We start from the raw sequence: 16,745 nt of genomic DNA, 5'->3' as shown, positions 1-16,745 counted from the left end.
TCCTATCAAAAAACATTAAAGAGATTCTGGGAGTGTGGGCAGGGCCATGCGATGTTATAAAGTCACATGGTAGTCATGCAATGCTCCTCTGGAAATGTTTTGGATGGTCAATATATCTTTATGGGACCTGCTGGGCCCTAGGCAGGTGCCTAGGTGGAGTTGTGTGAAATCCACCTTGGGTTCAATTAACTCCCTATGATATAAACTTTGGGGAACAATGTTACTTGGGGTTGGAGAACACCAGCAGATTTGGGGTGCACTCAAATGCGTGCATATCTGTGGTTTCATTTACAGTGGATTTGCAAAAATATGTTGATGTCCACAGCCCGAAGATTGTCACTTAATCGATAGAGATGTTCATCCACCAATCACATACATAAAAGGAAACAATCCCTAAAATCAGGAGCACAGCCGTCAGACCATCGAACTACTGAGCAACCTTATGCTGTCTCAGACAGAGCAACTCTCCTAACGGTGTGGGCTCACTAGCTGCAAACAAATGTGCATTGGCTGACTAGGGAACACACAGAAAATGGTCCTAACATGTCTGTGTTTCTTTAACCACCGCCATTACATCCTCCAATGGATGTCACTTTGTGGATAAATCCTTAATAGGTCCACAATCTCTAATAATTTACTACTGTGTGTGTGTGTGCAGTGCCGCTTTTGGGCAAGCGCAGCTGCAAAAAAAACAACAATTGCTCACCTGTGTCAGACATTGACACTGCATGCACATAGAACTGGCTGCTCTAAGCAGTTCATGTGTCCTCCAAATGCTTTGTTCTTCATTCTGCATATGTCAAACAGTGGTAGATGGCACTAAGCTTTGTTTTCATTTAGATTCTGCAACAACAGGGGCACTATTCACACACTGAACTTTCCAATACCAACGTGGTCTCCCTCACATAAAAATAAGCACCGTTGGTGGGGTTTGTGGGAAAATTCCAATTGCAGGTTGCATATCCTTACTCACACTGTGATGAACTTAGATATACACATAAAGGTATCTTTGGGGGAAATTTACCAATATGAAAAACCTAGTTTTTCGTATTGGTATTTCCCCTAATGGCTGCATACGACTGTTTAAGTCGTATGCAAAGTCGTGTTCCGGAGGGGAAATTACAAAGCAGTCAGATACGACTGCTGTGTAACCCTCCGATGGTGTAATGATTCGTATTAGCTGGCCATATATACGGCCGCTAATACGAATTTTTCTAGCAGTCTGCACGGATCAGTCAGATCCGTGCAGGCTGCAATGTGTAAAAAAAAAAATAGAAAAATAAATAAATTTTAAAAAAAACCCGGCGTGGGGTCCCCCCACAGCTGTAACCAGCACCAGGCTGAAGGAGCCGGGGCCGGTAATTAAAAATCAGGGAACCCGACAAATAGGGGTTCCCCGATTTTTAACAACCAGCCCCAGGCTCCAGGTCCGGGGCTGGTTCCCAAAATACGGGGGACAAAATGACTAGGGGTCCCCCGTATTTTAAGAACCAGCCCCAGGCACAACCAGCCAGCAGGGTAATGTCACAGCCGGGGGACACTTATAATATAAGGTCCCGCGGCCAAAACATTAACCCTACCAACCAGTCAGCCTGGCCAGGGGCCCTGGGGGAGTGGGGACCCCCCCAATGAAGGGGTCCCCCCCTCCAGGACTTACCTGACCAGGCTGAAGCCTGGTGCTGTCCCCGATGCCCCTGGGCGGTGGGCATTGGGCTGATTATGGTGTAAAAAAAAAGATTAAACTATTGTTCTTTACTGTGGCACTACAAGTGCCAGCAAGCCTCCCCAGCAAGCTGGGACTTGGAGAACCACAAGTCCCAGCCTGCTGGGCATTAAAGGGCCCGCTGGCACTTGTAGTTCCACAGTTAAAAAAATAGTACACAAAACACACTGACACACATTTAAAATAAAACTTTAATACATACAAAGCCCACACATACTAATACTTACCTATCTTCTTCCCGTAGGTAGCCCTGGTCCTGATGTCCTGTGTCGTCTTCGGGATCCATGTCGACGTCGCTGTCGGCGATGGCGTCCCCGTCCGGATCCGACGAAATCCATGTGGAAGCTGTGGAAGGAAACCATACTCACCTGTCCCAGCGCGACGTAGTCCAGGTAAGTGTCTTGGCAAAAAAACAAACCGACACCCGAAACCAGCCGGACAGTAGGAGCCGACACCCGAAACCAGCCGGACAGTAGGAGCCGCACGGTGTTTGTTTACATCGTGCGGCTCCGCCTCCCGAATGCCGCTATTGGCCGCCTTGCGGGAGGCGGAGCCGCACGATGTACACAGAGTACCGTGCGGCTCTCTGTCCGGTCTGGTTTCGGGGTGTCGGTTTGTTTTTTTGCGAGGACACTTACCTGGACTACGTCGCGCTGGGACAGGTGAGTATGGTTTCCTTCCACAGCTTCCACATGGATTTTGTCGGATCCGGACGGGGACGCCATCGCCGACAGCGACGTCGACATGAAGAAGGACGTCGACATGGATCCCGAAGATGACACAGGACATCAGGACCAGGGCTACCTACGGGAAGAAGATAGGTAAGTATTAGTATGTGTGGGCTTTGTATGTATTAAAGTTTTATTTTAAATGTGTGTCAGTGTGTTTTGTGTACTATTTTTTTAACTGTGGAACTACAAGTGCCAGCGGGCCCTTTAATGCCCAGCAGGCTGGGACTTGTGGTTCTCCAAGTCCCAGCTTGCTGGGAGGCTTGCTGGCACTTGTAGTGCCACAGTAAAAAACAATAGTTTAATCTTTTTTTTTACACCATAATCAGCCCGATGCCCACCGCCCAGGGGCATCGGGGACAGCACCAGGCTTCAGCCTGGTCAGGTAAGTCCTGGAGGGGTGGGACCCCTTCATTGGGGGGGTCCCCACTCCCCCAGGGCCCCTGGCCAGGCTGACTGGTCGGTAGGGTTAATGTTTTGGCCGCGGGACCTTATATTATAAGTGTCCCCCGGCTGTGACATTACCCTGCTGGCTGGTTGTGCCTGGGGCTGGATCTTAAAATACGGGGGACCCCTAGTCATTTTGTCCCCCGTATTTTGGGAACCAGCCCCGGACCTGGAGCCTGGGGCTGGTTGTTAAAAATCGGGGAACCCCTATTTGTCGGGTTCCCTGATTTTTAATTACCGGCCCCGGCTCCTTCAGCCTGGTGCTGGTTACGGCTGTGGGGGGGACCCCACGCCATTTTTTTTTTTATTTATTTAATTTTTCTATATTTTTACACTGAAGCCTGCACGGATCTGACTGATCCGTGCAGGCTTAAAGCAAATACGACAGGAAAATGGTGTTCTATTTTTCTGTCGTATTTGCGTGGGTGTTTCACACCACTTAGCAGCCGTATTATCAGTACGGCTGCTTAGTACATCAGGAACCACCATTCTTTTGAATGGTGATTTCTGACGTATCCTATCGATGGTGTAGGACATTCGTATTTGTAAATACAAATACGAATGTTCCATCTTTAGGACTACGAATTGTTGTATTTTTGGGATTGTAAATCCCGAAAATACAAATTCGTAAAAAAAAGGTGTATTTCTCCCTACGAATACACCTTTTTTCTACGAATCCATTTTGGTAAATGTCCCCCTTTATGTCTGAACAGGACAACACCTCGTGACATAGAAATCAATACACAGCACCAGATGAATCGGTTGTTCTTAAATAACAAAGAGTACCATCAAATAGTTAAAAGTTTCAGTTCCTGAGGGATAGTAACAAATCTCATACAGTATCCCAATAAAGTGAAAGTAAACACACTTTCATTTCATACAATATCAGTAATTTTGTGTATCATTCAATCTGCAAAAACTATGTAGAGGTGAATTGGTTCAATGTCAGCGGTAACAATGTAATTAAACATAAACAGTGTGTAGGTGGATACAATCTGTATTTATGGATACCTTTGCATCTATAATGGTTTCTGTTAGTGCATTTGGTAAAAGTCCACAGCCCGAAGATGGTCACTAAATTTGTAGTGGGGCACACGGTAATTAATTCAATTAAGTAATTACTTTCTCAAAAATTCAGGGACATTGAATTCGGTTCGCAGAATGAATAACTATATCAAATTTGGGACGTAATGTTGGATTGCCTAATCTGCACTAAATATGTCTCGTTCCCCCTGGTTGTTATAAAAAGGATTGTCTTAATTATGAGAACAATTTAACATCCTTTCAAGGATTTGTCTTGATAAAGAGAACAATTTTACATCCTTTCCATGGATGCTTTGTATGTTACATATCCAGCAAAAGCAGGCAGCCAGTGAAAATATTAACAGGTATAATAACGTAAATAATACACTTTCTCTCTCTATTTTTCCAAGGGGAGATGTTTATCTATACCTTGATCCAATTAAACAGAGTAATATAAACACGTATACCTAGGGTTACCTACCTGACCCTCTCCATGAGGGAGAAAATGCTGTTCCTGGCCTTCCCTGGTAATGTATGATTGCCATCACCTGTGGGGAGCTAGGTAATTGATAAGAAAGGTGTTTCACCACAGGTGATGGCAATCATACATTACCAGGGAAGCCCAGGAACAGAGCATTTTCTCCCTCATGGAGAGGGTCAGGTAGGCAACGCTGCGTATACCTGCTCTTTAAGAATATTCTGTGTAGTTTTAGAGTAGAATTTAAAGACCTGCGGTGAAACACAAAGGCGCATATTGATGCCATTATTTACGTTATTATACCTGTTAATATTTTCGCTGGCTATCTGCTTTGATGGATATGTAACAGTACTTATATGTTAGTTGGGCGCCCACTATAGTTAGTACGCTCATACCCCCCACTATCCATGTCGGCATGGAGTTGATGTTATATAGTGTGGCGAGCGGAGCGAGCCACCGAGCGGACGCGGAAAACTAAGCAAATAGCTTAGTGGGCGCCCAACTAACATATAAGTACCTATGTAACACACAAACCATCCATGGAAAGATGTAAAAGTGTTCTATTTATTAAGACAAATCCTTGAAAGGATGTTAAATTGTTCTGTGCATGTGCATGCATCTGTGCATCCATTTGCAGGCTGCGGGGAAGCACCCACATGATTCAAAGGTCGCCGACCATCGAATGATGTGGAAGGCACACGCATATCTAAGGTTGCTCTGAGGTAACCTTAGATGTGTGTGGGCATTCAGAAGGAAGTGGGTGGACAGCTGACATCACCGGATTGAGAGGATTTTTGGTGGTCCTCATTTTTCTTATAGTTCTCTATTATGTTAAGCTTACATTGTGCTGTAAATGCAAATGTAAAGCACATGGGAAAAGTGTTAAATACCTAACATTATTATTATTATTATTATTGTTACCGTTGAATTTAGTACTATGTTAGCAAACGCTAAAACAAGAAAATGGTACATGGAAAACATGTATTCTCCTTAATCCAAAAACATAATGATTTAAAGGTGGCATATAAGAAGGCTATAGATGAAATAAAATATCTGGAGGTGGCAAGTGAGCATAAATCTGGGGAGGGGAACTGGGGGTACGTACGTCCTATCTTACAGTATGCCAAGAGAGGCCAGGGCAGGCGACAGGGGGGGTCAAAGAGGACACCTGTACCGGGCCCCAAGCTTGTGAGAGGCCCCAAAGTTCTGACGGCTGTAAGCATAGCTGCGGCAGTGCCTAGAAATGATTTATAAAGACACCCGCCTGTATTCATGTAAGGGTACTTACCCAGACATCCCTCCAGTATTAGTGATTATTAATTGTGTTTATTGTGATTATTAATTGTATTTGTGTCTTTTGTAATAATAAAAAACACATTCAATATGCAGTGTACTAAAAATATTCTGCTCGAGGGGGCATGGTTAGGGGGGCCCCAGAGATATCAGTGTACCGGGCCCCAAGATTTCTGTTGCCAGCCCTGAGAGAGGCAGGGCAGAAAGAGTGGATGGTTAGCAGTGTAGGGAAGGTGCCTCTCCAGATCTTCGTACTCCTACCCCCTGCCAACCCTGGGAAAGATCCCACCACAATGTATAACAATCCCTTCACAATGACACATCTCAATACAGTGTTCCTATCATTTTTAAAAAGGTTGGAAATCCCCAATATCACACCTGAAAACAAACCTGCATTACTGAAAACCTGGTTTTCAGAAACCTCTGCAATACTGAATGCAGACAACAGGTGGCTGTATACCATCAACTTTTACAATTGCAATCTTAAAGATGGATAGAATAACGATTCAAGCTGGCCATACAATATTGTTCCAAACACTGGCCCTCATTCAGGTTAGCTCGGTAAGCTGCAAACATACTGGAGATGCTGCCCCGCCACCACCAAATCCCCTCGTTACCATGCAAAGGCATGTGTACAAGAACACATCCCCTCACATGCCTCTGCTAGCAGGAGAAACCATTTGATGGTTGATGACCATTGAATGATTTCTCCTGCCTTTACAGTCCGAAGTCCGTGAGTTTTATTTACACGCACCTGGACGAAGACAGGGCAGGCAGCTGACGCAGCATCCTGTGATGTCAGCTGCCTGCCTCACCCTGACCACCTCCATCCCACCCTCCCCTGTGTGAACGCCACAGCGGCCCTGCACAGGATGAAAGTAAAAAAAACAGCAGACAATGGCCCTTATTCTGATCGGTGCGGATATTCCCGCATTCTTACGGAGCGGTCCGCACGCCACGGTGTTCTGCCGCGTGCGGCCATCGTCCGTAGAAACGCCCACGTGTCCTCCGCATTCGGACGGACTCACTCTTTAAGAACAGGGCGTGTTTACGGACGACATACAAACCATGCGTGTGCGGGAGAAACACTCCGATTCTGCACGGTATTACAGAGTATTACAGAGTATGCTCGGGAATACCGCATCCGAACGGGAGCCAAGCGGTGCTACCGCCCGTAAGCGGAGTATTTACGCCAAACAACCCACTATTATGTATCTTCTGCAATACATCACATGACCCACTTATTCAATTACCTATCCTCATAAAAAACTGCTTATTTGGAATTGGAATCAATTAGATGCCAATATATCCTTACAAGCATGCCTAACACATGCATTGCACACATTAACCCTTACAGCAATTTAAGTGCAATGGTTTGTATTAGACCCTGTGTAAAAGATTATAAACAATCTACACATATACTGTTTAATGTGCAAATAAAACCAACAACTGTGAACTTGCATAAACCATTTATTAGAATCCAAAATTAACATTTAAATAAAAAAATATAAAATAATAAATTAGATAAGTAGATCTCGCAGGTCCTGCAGATCGGCTAGTAATAGCCGCAAATGGTGCTCCGCCCGCAGGAGGGCCCCACGAACCCCCTCATCTGCCGGTGTGGTGTCATCTGTGGGCATGTCAAAGGGGCAAAAATTAGTCATGATATTCATGCATACATTTCACATACTGCGACATAAATTGCACAAATGCTAGGTGACATGTGTATATATATATATATATATCTATGTAGAGAGATAGAGACACACATAGATAAATAGATATGACACATACATATCTACATACATACAAACTTATTTACTACATACTGTGTTTTTTTCCCTCTACCCTTTACTCTGCAGAAGACATAACAGTCATAGTGTTTCTTCTCAGTCACAACCCACCCATGACTAACCAATGACAAGCATGTCATGGCCTCCGTCAATAAGAACTTGTCACAATCTCCTCAGTCTAAGTTCAGTGATGGTTCGTGGCATGGGAGTTATGCAAATGTCAGGAATGCACAGTACACATCCTCAAAATCATAATTCACTCTAAACCAACCTACAATTCTGTGAGGGCAAAAAAACAATCTGAACTACAGGGGGTGTTTAGGTAGAGGAGGCTCCTGGGACACTGGCAACTTGTGACTCCATTCCAAGGTAGGCCGGGCCATACTCCATTTATAGCATACATCCTATAGTTTATAAATAACATTCACCAACAATATAGATTCCACTATTTGATGGGTCATAATCAACGCTTGCAGCAGGTGAATTTAATCCACAAATGATCCACTCATCCCTTTACTCCAGGATCCTGTTTAACTACAACGGTTATGTGGCAGTCAAAATGGAGCTCCAAGCCATCCCACAAACCTGTGTAATTCAGAGGTGTCCTGGATGAAAGGGATGCCTTGGACACCCCATCTAACCCATACCTGTATCTGTAGCTACCCACTTTGGGGTCTGTATTAATAGGATTGTACCAAAAGTTTTAATCACCAGTGCTACATAACAAATACCAGTACAACTACTTCATGAATGATGCATTATGTAAACATACCGATCTGATGGGACTCCGGGGCCTGACACGCCTCCTCCCCCTCGGATTCGGACACCTCTGGGGCAACCGTGGCCTCCTCAGCCCCCTCCTCCGCCAGCTCCTCCGCCACCATCACCTCGTCCACCTCCTCCGCCACAACCACCTCCTCCACCACCACCACCTCGTCCACCTCCTCCGCCACAACCACCTCCTCCACCACCACCACCTCCTCCACCTCCTCCTCCGCCACCAACACCTCCTCCTCTGCCACCAACTCCTCTTCCACCTCCTCCACCACCACCTCCTCAGGCACCTCCTCCTCCTCCACCACCTCCTCCACCATCTCCTCCACCTCCTCCACCATCTCCTCCACTTGCTCCTCCACCATTTCCTCCTCCTCCTCCACTTGCTCCTCCTCCACCCTTGCCGCCACCTCCTCCTCAGGCTCTTGGCCCTCCTCCTCGGCCAGGGCTGCCTCGGCCTCTTCACGTGCCTGTCGGGCTCGGGCTCGTGCTGTGTGTTAGAAAAAAAAATCATGGTCAATGTCGGGTCATTGGGGCACATGTATTAATCCATAACAAGACATACATGGAAGGGTGATAATGATGGCAAACGATGCTGGAAAGTAGCTCCTTACTGTTAATGGACTCCAAAATGTGACATTTAAATTATTATGTGATTGTTAGTAATTTGTTCAAACATTACAACCCTGGCATTTATCAATGTGTAACACATATTAGATCTGGCACATTGTATGCATCAGAATCATCAATGCTATGTCATTACATATAAAAGCCACATGACTGCATGTTAACCAGGAAGAAGCACACATAACAGTCTATGGACTTTTAAACCCATGGACACCCACTTATCATGAGACACATTTTATTGTTTCTATATGCTATGTTGTAAGTGCGAAATTTCATAGCTAAAATACTCACACTCAGCTATTTCGCCCCTAATTTGCTGTAACAGCTGGGGCTGGCGCCTGCGGAGGTCCGACCACCGCCTCTCGAGCTGCCCGATGGTCCTCCGCACCCGAGTGCGGGCGTAAATCCTGCGGCCTGCCGCAGCATAGGCCCGGCGCTTATGTCTATTGCTGATAAAGGGCCCCGCACGGCCCAGCCTTGTCTCCATGACGGAGACCAGAACCCTCAGCTCCGCAGGAGAAAACGGGTCTGCCCTTCGTGTCTCCGCCATGTTAACAATGGCATCAATCAACCAATCAGGTGGTGGCATTGGTTTATCACAGTTATTTGTGTTAATAACTTTATTGTTCATCTTTACATGAACAGCGTCTCTGCGCCAACACAAATGGTGACAAATTCGCATGCCTTCAAAACAGTAGTGCTGATGTATGTTAATGAACAAATCTGATATATATAAAACACAGTGTGTATGCACTTAGCAAATCCAATGACGCCTCGCTCCGCCAAGCAACGCGTGCTATAGCTTAGCAACGCATAGCTGTACTTAGCATTACTTACTCTATGCATCTATGTGTATGCGTACATTTATGTTTAAAAGACACATACACATACTTGCAGGTATCCTGAGTCCAGCATTATACACCAGCGCTGCCTGCCTGGCTGCCTGGCTGGCTGGCTGCCTGCCTGGGTGCCTGCCTGCCTGCCTGCTCCTCGAAATGTTTAAACATGTTAATAAATTCAAATATCATATATATATATATATATATATATATCTGCAAACAAATCATACATCAACACAGGAAAAAATCCCCAACACATTAGAGAATAAATCAATGTACTCACCAGTCATCAGGGATAGTATCAACTACAATAATGAAGATATAACAAACACATAAGATCCCTTGTACAAGGTATAATAATGAGCACCTATATTGTACTTCCCCCAAAACTAAGCACATATGATAAATATCTACTATTTCTTTGCCATTAGGAGGGCAGGCTGGCTAATTGTCGTTTTGTAACACTGACAACTACCACACTGTACTTATTTGAAGGGGTGATTTTTACAACAATTGGTGTGTTCTGGTCAACTAGATAAAATGTACCTGAAGTATCTGTGCGCCACAGAGTCCCGCAGCTGGTATCCCCTCCGGCATTCAGGGGCGCGGGATGGGCGCATGGGCGGATCTTGCGGCTCAGATGGTACCTCCCACTCATCAAAGGGTATCTCACGCCGCACAGCAATGTTGTGGAAAAATATACACAGGCCCACGATCCTCGACACCATTTGAGGCGCATACTGTAAGTCACCACCAGTGCGGTGGAGCACTCTAAATCGACCCTTTAAAAGGCCAATTGAGCGCTCCACCACTTGCCTGGTGGCAACATGCGCCACATTGAATGCCTCCTGTGGGCCCGGTGCTGGGTAGCTGTACGGCGTAAGTAGCCAGGGCGTACATGGGTAACCGGAGTCACCCAGAACCCACGCATAACGGCCTTCCAGCTCTTGTAGTCTTTGCCATATCCCGGTTTGTCGGATGACATGAGAGTCATGGGCACTTCCGGGAAACTTCGAGTTGAAGGCGAGAATCTCCATGGATGGGCCACATACCACCATCACGTTCAGTGAGTGGAACAATTTGCGGTTCCTATATATCTTCTCACTTCGAGATGGAGGCACAAATGGTACATGGGTGCCATCCACAGCCCCTATCACATTAGGGAAGCCAGCAATTTGATGGAAGGCCTGCTGGCTTCTGCGCAGGGTCTCGGTGGCAAATGTCATGGCCATGAAGTGCCCCTTGCGCCTGAACATGGCCGACGTCACACGCCTCAGGATTCGGCAGAAGGCCGGCTGAGATATTCCAGCAAGTACTGCCACTACTTGTTGGAATGATCCTGAGGCGCAGAAATGCAACACCGCCAGCAGCTGTGTGTGAGGCGGAATTGCTGTCGTGATCCCGTGTAGAGGTTCCAGATCACTCTCAATTAACGAGAGCAGATCCAGAATTACATGTGGCTGTAACCGGTACCTAGTAAGTACCTCATCATCGGGCATAGCAAACAGAGTCACCCGTGTGCGATAGATTCTAGCACGTCCTGGCCTCCTTGGGCGACGAGTGGGGAGAGCCGCAAGTGCCCTTAGCCTCCTTTCCATGTCCCGCAGCATTGCTTCAGCAACCTATAAAGAAATGAACATAAATACTGATGCACCTATGCACATAATGGCCATATCCCACTACAAATAGATTTGTAGGCTTCAATACGTACAATAGATGGCCGCCCCATAAAATCCCGAAGATCCATTTGACTCTATAATGATGTAACAATAATATGAACTCAATACACACCGTCCTAAACACACAGATGCTTACAACATCGAACTACTAAACACTACTTGAGTATCAAAGGTGTCTGCATTTGTTGCCGACATCATGTACTATGAGACATTCCAGCTATTGCTGGGACATGTTGTCCTGCAATAGATGAACACACACAGGTTTCAGACCTGTGAGTGAAATAGTGAACATGTGACATGTTGCAATAATGCTACAAAGACTTTGCTGGCCCAACAATCTGTAGTCAGTGAGGCAATGGTGCATACATTCATACACTTACATTGTTAATGGATAACATATCTACAAGGACCATGGAAGAGCTTACCTTAGACCCTGACAAGTCCAGATCTGTAGACAAATGATTCTAGCAGCAATTCACTATTTATAGGCCTGTCACATGTGTGGTCTATAACAGTAGTGATGAGTATTGCATGACTTGTGGGCTGGATTTTCTAAGGGATTGGGCTACTTTTAGCTTGCAATCAAACGCCACAATACCACAGTAGTCATGAACCAAATGTCATGTCATGCTAGCAAATAGCATGTGTATTGTGCGATAGTCACAGGTGTAGCAGAAGATTCTATGCAATGTTAGAATTGGTGACCAGTATTTCATGTCGAAGTTTCGCCAGGTTTTACACAATGGAATTTCCGCCACCGTATGCGGCGCGAAAAAACAGCGACGTACGCTCGTGCACGGAACGCAGCTGCCGCTGATGTCCGCCAAACAGGATACACAAACAGTATATAAAGGTGTATTAGAAGGTGACAATGTTGTTGCTAACATGTCTGGATCACAACCAGAGGTGGACCCAGAGCTGCAGCAACTATTTGACCAGATGGACTCCAGCACCACCTATGTGCCACTGCACATGCAGCCAGTGGGTAATGAGGAGGCTGCTGGCCCTTCTACAGCAGGGCAACCTGCACCTGACCATTCTACAGCAGGGCAACCTACACCTGGCCCTTCTGCAGCAGGGCAACCTGCAGCTGGCTCATATGCACCATCAGCAGAATCTTTTGGAACACAACCGGGGACTTCACAAGATAGTACCATGGCCAGCACTTCAAGTGCAGCGACACGTGCCAGGGGGCGTGGCCATGGACGTGGCAAGGGGAGAGCGAGGGCAACAGAGGAACCAACTACAAGAAATAAGGCATATGAAGCACAGGAGCTTGCCATCCTGGTTCCCCGAGCACGTGATTGGATTGAGTGTCCATCGGAGAAGCTGACACACACACGCAGATGGAAGATTTGGGAACAGATAACGGCAGAGATTAATGAAGTAGCGCCACAAGTTCGTGAGACGGACCATGTGAAGAAGAGGCAAGTTGTTTTGTGATACATGTGCCCAGTAATAGACAAGTAATGATTGAATTCATGCTTAGATGGATTTTGCAAATGGCCCGTGAGGTTGTTACGATACACAGACATTATTGCCATGTTATTTAGTTGAGAGTTAGAGTATGGTGATTGTGAATGTGTATTGTAACGGTTGATATCATAGTTTCATGTAATGTTATCTTTTGGACATTAAGCACATGTCGTAATATGTAGCACAGAGCAATGGCTGCAACAGCAAACATCTGGAGTGACATGTATTAATATGTCAACTTACATTGCAGGTGGCAGGACTTCAAAACCAACCTGAAGAGGAAGATGACCAAGCGGTGGGAACACAGCCAGACATCTGGGGCCGGGCCCATGCCATCAGGGCTAGAGCTCACCCCCCTGGAGTTGATGGCCGAGAGCTGTATATCAGTTGAGGAGGTCAGGGGGGTGAGCACGATGGATAGCGAGGCCCCAGCTGAAGTGTTTGCGTCTTTTCTGGAAGGTAAATATTGGTCATGCCATAAGCTTGTGCAAGTAATTATCTTAGAATGTGTCCTAATTGTGTTTATCATTTTCCACAGACACCCCACTGCTTGGTGACGACTCTGGTCAGGAGGTGGAGGAGTCCGTGCCACCTGGCCCCAGTGGTAGGCCTGTGCAGCAGCAGCCATCGGCCCAAGCCGATTTGGCCAGGTTGGCCCAGATGCTTGGGGACATAAACCAGCAGGGAGAGTTGGCATCAGAACGGATGCATAGGACCGAGGAGATCATGGCGAGCTTGGTCAGCACCCAGCAGGCCATCGCTGGGAGCCTGCAGGCCATGGCTGAGGCGCATCAGGCCATGGCTGCAAGTGCTCAGGTGCTGGCCGAGCAAGCCACCCGCCAAAATGATCTCCTCCTCCACCATAATGAGCTTATGGTGGAGCTGGTTAACAGCAACAGGGTCCTAATGTCATCCGTTTCTGGTGCATTACCACCAGCAACACTCCCTGCTGGCAGGAGGGGTAGACCAGCCAACCCCTCACCAGCATCTGCTCCACCTGCCCCAGCATCTGGCCGTGCCCGAAGAGCTGCTGCACAGGCCAAGGAGCCTACCAAGGCCAAACGTGGTCGAAAATGAACTTGTGGCTGCATTAATCTCCACCGTTATCTCATCCCAAATCTTCCATTGTACTGTGTGTGTCAGCTTCTTGTGTCCAATCACGTGCTGAGGGTAACCAGATGAGCCCTTGCTTCCAATGTCCTTTTTGGTTCCCCTGTTGCCCTCTTTTGCCTGCCATTACTGTCAGCTGCACTTGATGTGATGTTGCTAAGTCCCCGGTTGTGTTCCAAATGATTCTGCTGATGGTGCATATGAGCCAGCTGCAGGTTGGCCTGCTGCAGAAGGGCCAGGTGTAGGTTGCCCTGCTGTAGAATGGTCAGGTGCAGGTTGGCCTGCTGTAGAAGGGCCAGCAGCCTCCTCATTTCCCACTGGCTGCATGTGCAGTGGCACATAGGAGGTGCTGGAGTCCATCTGTGTGCAATTATATTTGTTTTGTATTATAATTTATTTTGGTACATTCCTGCCATGGTTTGTTTTTTTTGGTATTTTTATTTTTTTGTCATTGCATCACAGTGGCATTGACTGTGAAATTTATATAAATAAATTGCTTTACTTTACAACAATTGTGTGGTTTAATTAGTACATGTCGCATACACATGTGTATTGCTAGTATTAATATTCAGTCATGTCCATTGTTAGCAGGTTTAAAGTGTGTCAGAAGTACAGCATATGTGGGTGATTAGTAAGGTTTCCTTGAAGCAGCAATGGTTTCAATTAAAGCACTGACAAGCGTCCTATTAGTGATTAATGAGTAAAGGAGTCGATTTTATTGGGTTCAGGTGTTAATGCTTGTAGTCATTAGGCGGTCCGTTCGCCTCCCGCAGGAACGAGTGGTGTCCGCAAAGCAATAGTGGCCTTTTGGACACCGCACATTTCTTTCCTTTTTGTTCGCGTGCATTCGGAGTGGTATCCGAATGCACGCCCCCCAACATAAGTGTACTCCCCCGTGTCCACCCATGTTTCCGCCCCGTTTTGCCCACTTTGAAACTACGCCCATGTGTCATTCCGCATGACGCCCATAATACGCCCATATTTCCCGAATGATTGCGGTGAACAGTTTTGTACGGGATTTGGCCGAACAGGTACGGAGTCAAGGCGTGGCACATGCGCGTGGCGTTCTCCACGCATGCGCAGACGCCGTAAAGACGCGATCCGAAAGTATGCGGTAAAGTACGCGTCAATCAGAATAAGGGCCAATGCCTGGCATAGACAACATTTTTACTGTTGGGATTGGCCAGAAAAACTCACCTATCTTTAGCGTTGGGACTATGCTTTATAAATTGATTCACAAGGGTTAACCTGAAGTAACCTATACCTCCCAACTGTCCCGATTTTTTCAACACTCGTGGTGGGGGCTGTTAGGTTGTGTCACTCGCTGCTCTGAGCAGTGAATATATGCTGTGCACATATACATAGCCATACCTCCCAACATAACCCTCTCCAGGAGGGACACAATGCTCTATTTCTGGACTTTCCTCTTAATTTATGATTGCCATCACCTGTGTTTAAACACCTTTCTTATCCATTAACCTGTTCAAAACAGGTGATGGCATCATAAATTAAGTGGAAAGACCAGGAATAGAGCATTTTGTCCGTCCTGGCAAAGGTCATGTTGGGAGGTATGACATAGCATCTATTCATTGGAGACAGAAGAACTGAGGGCATGCCATCAGCTTACAAAGCGCTGGGCATGCCCCCACAGTGACAAAAGAGGCCATGCCCCTTATCAGGCACACGCAGCAAAGTCCAGAGTCACTAATCCAGAAAGTTGGTAGGCAGGGGCGTAACTATGGCACCGCAGCCCCCGCCACCGCGGGGGGGCGCTGTGCATTTGGGGGCGCCGGGGGCTGCGGTGCTATAGTTAAACCCCCCCCCTCAATCCCCCCGCAGACTTACCTATCGCGCTGGTCCCGGCGGCTCCGTTCTTCTGCTGAGGACCACCACAAAATGGCCGCCCCCATATAGCACACAGTTCTCTGAAACTGTCTGCTGTATGGGGGCGGCCATTTTCTGGTGGTCCTCAGCAGAAGAACGGAGCCGCCGGGACCAGCGCGATAGGTAAGGCTGTGGGGGATTGAGGGGGGGTTTGCATGGGCGGCGGGGCGGCAGGGTAGGGGTGCTCGGCGGGGCGGCGGGGTAGGGGTGCTCGGCGGGGCGGCGACGGGAGGGGGGGCGCCCCCCCCTAACGGTAGGGGGGCGCCCAAAACGTAGCTACGCCACTGTTGCTATGAGTAACCTGCTGAGCCACTATATAAGTATGGCACAGTGGGTGATGCAAGGTTTTTGTTATGCTATTTTTTCCCCAGCCCTGCCACACTGGGATCAGAAGTTGAATTGACCGTAAGAAAAAGTAGCCAAAGACAAAGGGCGGTATTCAATTGTTTTTGTTACCAGCATTTCAGCTTGCCATCCCAGGGGGTGGTAAACTGAAATGTTCAACTTTATTTTAGATTGGAGATCAGGCACAGTATAGCAATCGAATGCCACCCAAAGTGTTCAATTGAGTTAGCCAACACAAGCAAATGTGGCCTAGTTCCGCGAGGAGAAGAGTTCAGCTGCCATTTCTACACAGTGGCATTGGCAATTTACCTACCTTATGGCTATTCCACATACCTACATGGTGCTTATCAGTGGCAGCTTCAGATGTGGGGATGCAGCGTAATCCAGAATTCAAACAGGAATCCTACACCCTGTCAGTGAGTCCTGGACAGCGTTGTTTGTAGCGGTTGGGGTGGCAGTTGGTGTGGCTCCTCTATTTGAATTTTGGACTTTGCTGCTGCCCCAGATCTGGAGCCTACACTGGTAC

At 47.1% G+C, this 16,745-nt stretch overlaps 2 protein-coding genes across 4 annotated transcripts in view; one reads left to right on the top strand and one right to left on the bottom strand.

The window, feature by feature from the left end:
• CHRD (chordin) overlaps nt 1-16,745 on the bottom strand; it is a 204,489-nt gene that overhangs the window by 172,685 nt on the left and 15,059 nt on the right. For 2 of the 3 annotated variants that reach the window (XM_083177388.1, XM_083177390.1), the window contains exon 3: nt 707-843. The exons of the other annotated variant lie outside the window; for it this stretch is intronic. The gene's annotated coding sequence lies outside the window, so the exon portion shown is untranslated. The remainder of the gene's footprint in view (nt 1-706; nt 844-16,745) is intronic. 3 annotated transcript variants of the gene reach the window in all.
• The window catches only part of THPO (thrombopoietin), a 48,551-nt gene that overhangs the window by 30,319 nt on the left and 1,487 nt on the right, over nt 1-16,745 (top strand). The window lies entirely within an intron of this gene.

Source organism: Crinia signifera, chromosome 3 (assembly GCF_055691185.1).
Source record: "Crinia signifera chromosome 3, ASM5569118v1, whole genome shotgun sequence".
In the NCBI taxonomy this organism is placed as follows: Eukaryota; Metazoa; Chordata; class Amphibia; order Anura; family Myobatrachidae; genus Crinia; species Crinia signifera.
The sequence above is the reverse complement of the archived record's forward strand: the minus strand, read 5'-3'. Positions and strand labels throughout refer to the sequence as shown.